The sequence below is a fragment of the Electrona antarctica genome (genome assembly GCF_951216825.1).
Source record: "Electrona antarctica genome assembly, chromosome: 5".
Lineage (NCBI taxonomy): Eukaryota > Metazoa > Chordata > Actinopteri > Myctophiformes > Myctophidae > Electrona > Electrona antarctica.
Window position 1 is genome coordinate 5,991,746 of NC_136810.1, and position 9,199 is coordinate 6,000,944.

The following is a 9,199-nucleotide window of genomic DNA, read 5'->3' on the forward strand; positions in this document are numbered from 1 at the left end:
GAAATAGGAGGTAGAGAAACAGTGTCACCGCAGGGAATAAAGGAAAAGTCAATTTTAATGAATGATGAATTCATAACTGCATATGATTGGCTTGCTAAAATAGCCTCCCATATCGCGCTGACGCTTCACTATTTTAATTGCCCTCGACTCGTGGTCCATGTTTTTCTTATGGGTCCACAGCCGACACTGCACTCACCCACACAACACAACAACATGTGCACGTGCACACACGCACACACACAGGCACACGCACACACACACACACACACACACACACACAAACACACACACACTCAAAGCCTTTGAGATTATTTTTTCTAATTGTGTACGATGATGCTGTTGTGTGTATTGTTCTACACATTCTACAGAGTTATATTCTACATTCACATTACACAACTACTGTATGGTTTAAAAGATATTCATGTGATATGTGTCATGATCATGTGGTGTTGATAAGGTATGGAGCAGCAGTGCCTGACATGACATGCCACACATGTTCCTTCTATTAGTACCTATACCTTTGACCTGATTCATTTTATAGCCCTATGTCTTTGTTCTGCCTTGTTTGTTTTTGTTCTGCTCATTTATATTGTCACAACTGTATTTGTTCTGTGTTTTCTGTGCTTCTATTTGTTTTTACTGTGTCAATTGTTCAGCACCTTGTAGCTTGCTTCGAAAGGTGCTTTATAAATACAATTTACTTACTTACTTACCGGAGATTAAATCTGTTGTGCACATGGGAGACTCCGCAATATAGGTAAAAGCAAGACATTACAGCAGTACAATTTACAAGACATATTAATACGTTAAAGCAAGAATCATCATCATAATATCAAGAACAGTATTCAAGTATAAGTACTCCTGTGAAGGTCATGACAAAGTACTTGCGATGCACACACGCACGCACGCAAGCACTCACACACACACACCATGTAGGGGTGACGTTTATCATCTGGTGATAGCTTTGTTTAGTAGTGCAATGACTACCTCACCACCTGTCTTACGTATGTATCATTTTGACAGTGTCAAAGTGTCAGTGGCAAAACCCATAGCTTGCCTTGAACATAAAGCTTTTCATAGACGCTAGGCTCTATACAGAGACAACTGGTTCACTAAACAATGTCAACAAAATCATACAGCACAGATCCTGTTGGCAACAGTTGAGACTTACATTTTATTTTTACATTGATGATTTGGATGAAGGCAACTCGTGGTATTTGAACTGGGACATGTGTTTCCATCACGCTCAGGCATTCAAATGCACCCCATTCGGCTTTGGTCAGGTTACACAGATGTAGATATAAGTCTGCCTTAATGTCTTGATTTAGAGGACGACTTCACCCATTTTCAACCTATCTTCATATAAGTGGTCCTCACGCTCATAGATAAGGTCAAAATAAATTGTACTTGGTCTGTGTCTCATAGGAGGGCTGTGGACACTTCAGAAACACGCCTAGCAGTGACAGCATTGTTAGGGGGTGGTCCATGATTATAGCATGCAAGTTTGCATGCTATAATGGAAACCATGTTGGTATTCAGACAGCCAGCAATGAGTAAAACGCTCCCAAAAATGTTTTGTCTCTGTGACACATCTAGAGGCAACAATCTGCATTTAGTCAGGGAATAGTATCAGTAGGCTTATAATGTCAAATCTGGGAATGCATTTCTTACCAAGAATTTTCTTCACCAATGTGTTTGTAAAGGTGTCTACTAACATATCCCACATTGGTTTATATTCAACCACCTAGGGGAATTTTTGACAGCTAGCTGAAAGTTGAGGTACCATACAAGCATTATAAGGCAAAATGTTCTAAATTTCATTATGCTTTAAGTAGCATGTGACGTGTCAAACTAGGGTGTTTACATGATTCTGAATCCATTCCAAGCATTAGTTTTGCACGAAAAACACGTCCTTGGGCTAAAAACGGCCATAGCCGTCATCACAAATGTGATGAGGTCAACACATTTGGGCATATTTGGGCAAGTGGCTATGGCCAAACTAGGGGGTCTATGGCCAAACTAGGGGGTCTAGGGGTCAAACTAGGGGGTTTTCATGATTATGAACTCATTCCAAGCATTCGTTTTGCATGAAAAACACACAAATGTGCTGACCTCATCACATTTGTGATGACGGCTATTGTGTTTTTCGTGCAAAACTAATGCTTGGAATGGATTCAAAATCATGAAAACACCCTAGTTTGACGTATGCTACTTAACATTTTGACTTATAATGGTTGTATGGTACCTCAACTTGCAGCAGCTGTCAAAAATTCCCCCTAGGGTGGTTGAATAGAAACCAATGTGGGATATGTTGGTGAAGAAAATTCTTGGTAAGAAATGTATTCCCAGATTTTATTAATTCAAAGATTTTCCTAGAAGCTTTGTCATTGGTTGAAAAAAAACCCTCCAGAAATGACCAATCAGGAAGTAGACAGGCAAATCGACCAATGACAAAGCTTCTAGCAAAATCTTTGAATGCAGATTGTGGCTCCTAAACCAAATTCCAATACCCAAAATCTCAGCCACTCGCTCACTCCCACTCGATCACTCGGGGTCATTCCAGCTTGACCCGGAAATGGTTAACGTTCCAATTGTTAATGTGCTCCATCGAGGAGGCGAGTGGAGCCGAGTGGAGGAGCCGAGTGGGCTCTCCGAGACCGCATAGAGCGAGTGTACATCAGGTGCAGGCTCGGTGGAGTATGTTGTCTCCTCGCGGCGGATTTCCGCATCACGTGTACATGTTTTTTTCCTTCTCCACCAGTGACATAAGTCCGCCTCCTCCACATGTGGCACAGAAAACACTGCTTGAAACCCGATACTATGCACCCCCCCCCCTACCCCCCATCCACTAGCTGCCGGCCGCTGTGGCTGAGTCGCTGACCCAACACACACATGCACGCACACACATTAAACTAAAACGCTTTGCTGTTTGTTGAAGAGAGACACATTTTCGCTGAATTAATAGAGCTTCAGAATGATAAAGTAGCCTATCTATAGCCTACATACGTATGTGAAAGTGAAATGACCACAACAAGCCACTGGCTTTATTGCGTTGTGTGATATAAGCATAATAAAAGTAGGCTATATAAATTAGGCTATATTGTGCTCACCTCAAAAACTATAGTTAATTTCTCTCTGTGCATGCCTGAATGCACAGACTGCTATGAATGACGGTGACAAAAATGTATTTATTTATATGTGGACTGAACTGAATATGTAAGTCAGAGAGACTACCTATAATTCCTGTTATAGTGTCCGTTATTTGCAAAGACCGTCGGAGGAGGGACTGTCCGAGGAGGCGGGAGGGCGGGGTGATTTATACGAGCAAAAATGCGGGCAGGTCAGGAATTCCCTTAATATAAAAGTGTGCGCATCCTGGCGCGTATTCACTATTTCAGGAATAAATAGCCTTGTTGCACATGTTACCAATACATACACATTGGCCTCGGTTACATGCACAAAATGATGAATTGTATATTCTGTAGACTGTATGGCTCTGGGTTCGGAGTTCCAGTGATCCAGCTGTGTTACACTGTATTGTTCCACCACTTTTGCCTTGGCAATGTAAACGTATGTTTTCCCATGCCAATAAAGCCCTTTGAATTTAATTGAATTGATACACGTCATAACTGATCGCGGAATGTGCCGTCGCTTTGAAATGACAGCGTAGTACATTCCGATTCTAGAGGCAAATCCACTCCACCACTCTGTCCTCGCATTGAATCCTCTCCTCCTCGCTGGGGGCGGAGCTAAGGAGCGAGTGGAGGACGCTAGGGGAAAAGTTGCGGTATTGGAATTTGGCTTTAAGTGTTGATTATCAAACAGTGAATAAAGTTATGGTCTTTGTCTTGGCTGGACTTTAAGCCCAACCCACACCAAAGGGTTGGGTTGGGACAAAACAGATTTTAAGATTGAATTGCAAGGAGTTTAGTTGCATTGGTGTGGTTTACCTTAAAAAACGGTTTGTCGCGACCCGACCCTTTGGTGTGGTTTGGGCTTTAGGCAGTTTTGTCCTTCTGTCCTACAGTAGATGGCAGCTGCTATCATTGATGTTAGGCTATTAGTTAAGAAGAACAAAAAAACTCTGCATGGATGCACCTGGGACGTATCCTCATTGATATGTACTGTATATAAGGTCATCGGGGTTTCGGGTCTTGCAACATCATACCCCTCACCCATACCCATCATACCCCTCACCCATACCCATCATACCCCTCACCCATACCCATCATACCCCTCACTGGTGCTGCAGGCTCCACCAGCAGCAGCTTACAATGCATCACAATGTGACATACTGTGAGCTTGTAGATAGGCTATTTTCAAATGGCATCCATATTCCTGGGGAACTTTAGCCAAAAATGAGTAGATCGGTTATTTTTGGTGAAGAGATTTGATGAAGACGGAAATAGGCGGTCCACATACAGTCTGTTTCACTAAGACTAGAGGGTTGTAGTAGTTAAAGAAGACTTCATTACATTCAGGATGTAAAATGACAATGAATCAACCTTGGTTTTAATAACAACCATAAAAATATGGAAATGGATTTAATTTTGGTAGGTACGGTTAAAAATGTACAGGATCCTGAAGTCAACCTATTTACAATCGCCAACATGCATTTTACAAACGTACTAATTTAAATTTGTCTACTGCTGCCCTCCAGTGACTGTCAGGTAGTATGACACGGTGGTTTGAAGTGGGCAGTGGGCACTAGTGGTACAGGCCAGGCCAGCAGCTGACTGTCAGGTAGTATGACACGGTGGTTTGAAGTGGGCAGTGGGCACTAGTGGTACAGGCCAGGCCAGCAGCTGACTGTCAGGTAGTATGACACGGTTGTTTGAAGTGGGCAGTGGGCACTAGTGGTACAGGCCAGCACCTGACTGTCAGGTAATATGACACGGTGGTTTGAAGTGGGCAGTGGGCACTAGTGGTACAGGGCAGCACCTGACTGTCAGGTAGTATGACACGGTGGTTTGAAGTGGGCAGTGGGCACTAGTGGTACAGGCCAGCACCTGACTGTCAGGTAATATGACACGGTGGTTTGAAGTGGGCAGTGGGCACTAGTGGTACAGGGCAGCACCTGACTGTCAGGTAGTATGACACGGTGGTTTGAAGTGGGCAGTGGGCACTAGTGGTACAGGCCAGCACCTGACTGTCAGGTAGTATGACACGGTGGTTTGAAGTGGGCAGTGGGCACTAGTGGTACAGGCCAGGCCAGCACCTGACTGCTAGAGTGTTTTCTCTAGGCCCTGTGTGCATAACTGTAGTTCAAGTTCCTTTTCCCATAGGTTCCTAACCCCTTGAATGTTTATGCAGCCTAATCTTATGCAATGTTCAGAAGAATACTGCAACAGGAAAGAAGAGTAACTAGTAATTGCTTACCAGGGTATTAGATGCAGTGCATGTATGCAGTGCATGTATCTATGCATGCATGCATGCGTGTGCGTGCGTGCGTGCGTGCGTGCGTGCGTGCGTGCGTGCGTGCGTGCGTGCATGCGTGCATGCGAGCGTGTGTTCATAGTGCATGTATGTGCAGTGGAACATACTGTATACGTGTAGAGTATGTATATTAATATGATAATTCACCATCTGATTCAATACATGTTACATTACAGTCTCCTGTTACACACAGCCGGCTTATTCAGTTCATGTGGAGAATAAGTTTATATTCTGTATGAAACTAGCAATCAAAGGATGTGTGTGCATTACTTTCAAGATCAGGAACCAGATGGATTCAATCAGCAAGGTAAGACTGTACCCAGAGCCTTACTGTACCCATATACAACATACAATACTATTTAACCCATTCTGACGTGAGATCAGATTGTAAAAATGTCTTCTACATCCTGACAGTTTTCTGAAAAAGCTGTTTCTATGTCAGTGGTTCTTCGATTTAAAAAAAATAGCAGACCTAGATCTGCTATTTTTCAATAGCTAAAGCATAACATAATGCTAACACCAAAAGGGGTTCCCGCCCAAAATGGGTTAAACAGAAAATTATAATATTTATACAGTACCAGCTCGTATATTGGATCTGGATGGAATCGTCAGGCATACATTTTCAGTGTCTCATCTGAGCCAGACGGACACTCACGCTATAGGATTATGTGACTTCTATTCCAGAGTATTGAAATATTATTTTAACTAGTACTGCAGATAACTACTGAAGTTTATGTTCTGTATAGCTCTGGTCCATAGCTCTAATGCTTAGAGCTATGGACCAGAGCTATGTTCTGTATAAATAGTCTAATGCAGAAACACAAATGATGTGTCTTAGATCCTACATTCATAACCATCAGCTGCCACAAGTGAACATGGTGGTGTTCAAGTCCAATAGAGAAAGGTATAGTCCTCTTATAACGCTATGTGCCTTCCTGGTGGCCAAATGTGGTATTGCAGTAGTACTAGCTCTATTTATAGACTGCCAGGGTAGATGTATTAACCCATTTTGACCTGAGATCAGATTCTAAAAATGTCTTCTTCATCCTGACAGTTTTCTGAAAAAGCTATGTTTCTATGTCAGTGGTTCTTCGATTTTTCAAAAATAGCAGACCTACAAGCTCGTAGCGCTATTGTGGAGCAATAGAAAGCTCCTGTTGTAAAGGGATTCTGTATTCTGTATTGTATATTTTAATGTATTGTACCTTTTTTTTGATTCATGGGTTTTTGAGTGGTGTAAACCACTCCTACGACTGGCTTTGTTAGTTTACGTGTCTGTCTGTCTGTCTGTCTGTCTGTCTGTCTGTCTGTTCGTATCAAAAAATGAGCATGGTTGCTACGGTCATCCAGTTCACACGGGTGTGATTTCATTACGTCAGACATTACGTCAGACCACAGCTGATCAGTCTATATAAGACCTTACACCACTCAGTTCACACGGGTGTGATTTCATTACGTCAGACATTACGTCAGACCACAGCTGATCAGTCTATATAAGACCTTACACCACTCAGTTCACACGGGTGTGATTTTTTATTATTGTTTGGACCCAATGTTTTATACATTTGTGTCAATAAACTAACTATGGCACATTGGCACATGCTGCATGCTGACATACTCGCCTCTTGTTCACAGAATGGTTCATACTTTCACAGCCATTCTGTGATCCATCAAAGGCCACTAGCCGTTTCCTGCATCGTTGGTGCGGCTCGTTTGGTTGGGCCTAGAAAAAGTCCATTCTCCTCGGCCACCAAATTGTGTTTGTCATTGGGTTCCCATCCCGTGTTTGACAAGGTGACTTCCTTCTGCAGAGAGGCCGCTCACGGAGACAGCAGCTGGTGCTGTGATTGGTCAGTTGTCGTATCAGCACTGCGGTGGGTGAACGGACAGACAATTAAATTGAGACTGTCCTGTCCCGATAATTAGACTCAGGGCTAGATTTATATTCAGCCAAAGGTCCAGCAGTGCACAATTTGCAATGGCAAGGTGTGCGGTTTACTAATTAAGAAAAATCTGTTAATGGAACGGTTTGAAGCAAGCCTTCCTGGCCTTGCAACGGTTCAGTGGAAAAATAAGATTTGTGCTAAGCAGCTCAAGAATTGAAATAAATTAATTGATGCTTAAACGTATTAATTACATGTAAATTACAGAACTCCAGGACCAGTGAAAAGGTTGCATCAACCATGCGTTGATGCCATGTGTGCATATGTGCAAGCACCCAACACTGTGTCCATACAAAAACACAATACAATACAGATAAAAGAAAGACAGAGTGTGTAGTGTGCCAGCACACAACACCATGCGTTGATGCCATGTGTGCATATGTGCAGCACCCAACACTCTATGTCCATACAAAAACACAATACAATACAGTACAATACAGGAACTATGCCTCCCCCTATCCACAAGGAGGAGCAGTGCACCAAAGCATTATGGGAATTGTAGTCCAGGAAGGAAGTGAGCCCAGTGTCGATGACATCAGAGACACTGGGCTCACTGGTAAAATCTAAAATATCTAAAACCACATATTACACGCATAAAACCCCCCCCAGGAAAGTGTTCTAAATATTCTAAACGTCATTAACATATATTTTTTTGCTAAAAGGGTGAAGTGTCCCTTTAAGCACTTTCTAGGCTCTAGGGGATAGAATGGCACAGAGAATGAATTGAAAGATCCTTGGATAAGATGGAGGGGCCATACATGTGTGGTGTGTTGCTCATCCATAGTAGGCGACATGCACACTAACACCTGCACTCAAACTAATGATGAATGATATCATGTGATCATTGTGTCATTCCACAGTGAAGAGAGAGGGAGAGCGGCGAGAAATAAGCATGTTAAGCATTACAAAATTCTATATATCTACACAATGTACACATACCATATTGAATTGAATGACTTCAATCCGGCATGCAGTTATTGAGGAGACACATCCTTGTCCCTCAGCCAGCTTTCACAACAGCCATGATGGTAACATCACTGTCCAGTGTCCACCACTCATGACGCACAATGACAACGGCCATGGCCATATGACACAATGTCAAGACAGAAGAACAGACTTTAGCTCACTAAGCCTGGTGAGTTACAGCAGGGGTTCTCAACCCGTGGGTCGCGACCCCTCGGGGGGTCGCCAAACTATTTTGGGGGGTCCCCAAATTATTTTCTGCAACTGAATAGCTAGAAAGTGGAAATGAAGAGTTTACATAAGTACACATAGTACATGCATACACCTTCCCTAATGATTATATCTGGTTTCAGTATATATTTATGGTGTATTGTCTCTATTATTAAGGTTATTGTAGCAGTCCATTTATATTGGGGGTCGGGAGGGGGCGGGGCGGGGGTCCCGAGACATTGCCAAATCATTTCCGGGGGTCCCTGGCCAAAAACGTTGAGAACCCCTGAGTTACAGAACACAAACATATAAGGCTCATAGCCTGCCTGGTGTGATACGATCCTTTAGCAGTTCTGAGTCCTCTAGATGTTGTGTTATGTCTGTTAATCATAATGTATGTTGTTATTTTGTCATCAATTGATTTTACCCAGTGCAGTGGGCAGTGGCGTGCACAGATAGACACTAGGGGGTGCTAGAGCACCACCTGCCCTTGCCCTCTGGACAGCAATGTGCCCTTTTGAAGGATTTTTTTGTACAGTGTACAGTATGTGGACGATGGTGACATTGATCAATTCTTGATAAAAAAAAAGCTTCTAATATATTATTTATGCCCCAAAATCTATAAATCTCACACTATTAAGGCAACC